The sequence below is a fragment of the Dendroctonus ponderosae genome, unplaced genomic scaffold (genome assembly GCF_020466585.1).
Source record: "Dendroctonus ponderosae isolate FM_Combo_2020 unplaced genomic scaffold, Dpon_F_20191213v2 Dpon_F_20191213_6, whole genome shotgun sequence".
Classification (NCBI taxonomy): domain Eukaryota; kingdom Metazoa; phylum Arthropoda; class Insecta; order Coleoptera; family Curculionidae; genus Dendroctonus; species Dendroctonus ponderosae.
In genome coordinates this window covers 42,956-46,313 of record NW_026018814.1, presented here as the reverse complement: position 1 = coordinate 46,313, position 3,358 = coordinate 42,956, and positions in this window count along the sequence as shown.

Here is a 3,358-nt window from a genome sequence, read left to right as displayed (position 1 = left end):
TTTCCACCATAAAGGTATGAATATTCACCCTTTGAGACACTGAAAGGGGTTTCATTAAATTTCTCACCCCTGGGACACTAATTTAATATGTATGCTGACTGGAAGACGACTTTTGCTCGCGTTTTCACTACTTTTAGATGTAATTAAGCTTTAATGGCCACTTTCCGTAGGCAATAAGAGAAATTGTATTTTATGCTGCTGCGAGAAATTGTCACCTTGCGCTTCTTCAGCTTAGTTAGGCTTTAGTTCTTTGTTTCTTATGGCTAAATTATTGGCAATTAAGGAAATGGATGCGGTGTTCCAAACGGTCTTAAAAATTTTTCGAATTTTTACAGAAACAGAAATAATTATTTTGTGTGACTGCCAAGGGCAGCATCGATTAAAAAAAGTTAATCGGCAGTGAATAGAGGTTGAAACTAGCTTTCATTTGAGGTGTCACAAGACTTTAAGGTTTACTTTCAAAATGGCGTCGGGGCGCCATCTTTGATAAAAAATTTAATTGAAAGTGTGCCTTGTGGCACGTTAAATCAAAGGTATTTTTATCGTCTCTTTGCTGCTGATTTCTTTTTTGAAATCGGTTAAGCGGTTGTATAGAAACGACGGAAACTTTAGCTAGAAATAACTGTTTTGTGTGATTTCTGCTCAAGGGCTGCATCGATTTAAAAAATTTAACCGGCAGTGAATAGAGGTTGAAACTAGCTTTCATTTAAGGTGTCACAAGACTTTAAGTCTTACTTTCAAAATGGCGTCGGGGCGCCATCTTTGATAAAAAATTAAATTGAAAGTGCGCCTTGTGGCACCTCAAATGAAAGGTATTTTCATCCTCTATTCATTGCTGTTGGATTTTTTTAAATCGATACAGCCCTTGAGCAGAAATCACACAAAATAGTTATTTCTAGCTACAGTTTATCTCATTTCTATACAACCGCTGAACCGATTGCAAAACAGAAACCGGCAGCAAAGACACGATAAAAATACCTTTGATTGGGCCAAAAACAGTTTCAAAATGGCGCCTGGGTGCGATTTTTGACTTAAAAAAAATAATCGAAAGTGCGTCTTGTGACACCTCAAATAAAAGGTATCTTCATTGCCTATTCATTACCGTTTGGATTTTAAAAATCGGTTCAGCCATTGCTTGGAAAAGTCACAAAATCATTTTTTGGGCACACTTTTTGAACCATTTCTAAGAAACTGCTCAACCGACTTGAAGGTATAAAAGGGCAACAAACTTTCCAATTATTTTTCGGTCCAAAATTTCGAAAACGGTTTGCCACTATTTTATACTGCTTTAAAAAAATTAATTTCTCCAAACAGTTTCGAATTTCGGTCCTCATCAAGGAAGTTTTGGCGCAAAGTCAAAAACTCATCTAACTTTTCATTTAAAGAGTCTTTCATATGTGTGCTTTAGGAATCTGGAAAATTTCGATGTTCTTGAACATCATCAAGGACTTTTAGTCAAATTGTTCTGGGCTGTTTTATATTGCCGAGCAAAATAGCGAATTCAGATTTTGCTTGTTGAATTTTTATGGGCAATTTGGAAATTTAATTCTCGCTTTAAACTATCGGCAATTAAGGAAATTGATGCGTCTTAACTCGCTCTCAGTCCTGATTGCTTCTCATTAAAACTGATTGGAGTTGTGCGCTAATTTATTGTCACTTTGCCCTTTGTCTGGCCGAACCAACGCCCTTAGGGGCAAGTTGATTCAATCAGTATGCAATAAATGCAATAACTATTGATCTTTCATGTTAAAAAGCTGGGCATTTCTTCAAAACTTGCAAAATCCAGCTGGGGAACATATGCGGCTAATAATCGAAGTTAAATGGAAAAAGTTACTAACCCTGTGCAGTTTTAATGGTAAATGTTGAGAGTTTTTCGTGTTTTAGTTCTAAACCTTATTTTCATATAAAATAGTTGGAAACATTCCTGAGTTATCCGAAAATCTAAGGGATGGCCCATCGTGAAAACTACATTCAGCTAATGGGTTTTTCCTCAATTAGTCCTGATTGTTATTAAATACATCAGAATAAGTGATTTTGCCTAAATGACCTCAGCGTCTAGACTAGGATAATTTCAATTAGGGTGTTTTACATGAACCCACACTGAATTTGCGCTCTAGATGTGGTAAAAATGCCGAACTTCACTCATCCTCAAGGAATTTTTCGCACGACTTGAGGAACAAAATTGGCACGAAAAATTTTTTTTCTCATAAACGAGACGTCAAATTTAGGATCAGAGTATTAGATGAGGTAGACAGAAGTGCACCCTATTAATATTAAAAATTTGGAACTTCAGTTGCTCTCTGGGAATTTTTGACAAATTTTCGAAAAATCGAAGCAAGACTTAATCTCAAAATGTATTTCTTAAAAACAGCGCGTTATTGCGCTCAGTCGAGAAAAGTATCAAAGGGAGTTCAGTCATCATCAAGGAATAATTAAGGAATAAGAGGAACGCGGGCGGTCCACACTTTCAGATTCTCTTATTTGATAGACAAACGTTTGATTTAGTAGTTTTAACAATTGCGAAGTTCGGCCACCTTAAGAGGTTTTTTCACACCAAACTGTCCTAAATGTGCACTTTGGTGTCGCATTTTCACAAATTAACTTCCCGAATATGGATAATCACCCACACTTTCTGTGGCACTTATTAAATAGGAAAAAATGTGTTTTGCTGAAAATTCCAAGCTTCCAAGGACGCTCATCTTCAAGAACTTTTCCTGTCCACAGCTTCATTAAATTATTAATCTCTCAAAAACGAAAAATTGCACATTTAAGCAGAGTGTGCATTAGCAGCCTTTGCAAAAATTCACCATCAATGAGATTTCGGCAAAATTTGCAAAATTGCATCAATTAATTTGCGCCCAACTTCTTTGACTTATTTGTTTCTTAACCACGAAAAATCAGTTAAAACCCGTTTTTTCGATAGAACAAAAAACTCTTTTTTGCATCAAATAGCTTTGTCCTGTTTGTGGGTTTAAGCACATCTGAACTGATGTTCATTTGCAAGCCAAAAAAGCCATCCGAAGGTCTAAATATAGCGTTTAGTGGAGTTATCGAGGTATATTTAAAATTAATTCGGACATTTATGTTGGGGTAAAATTGCCATCCATGTAGTCGTTATTTTCGATCGACCACACTATGCCGGTTAAATCGCATCGCAATCGTCATTTTATTGTTAAATAACTTGTATTCAATATTTTTTACAAACTTCTTTTTGGGTATTTCGCCTCAAAAATTTTTGTCTTTAAAAAAGACAGAATTTCCTGACGTCTTTTATTACAGATTGATAAATAGTGCTCCTATTTCGCAATAAGAACGAATTATTTATCAAAAAGTAATCAAGAACTATCACCTAGAGGGT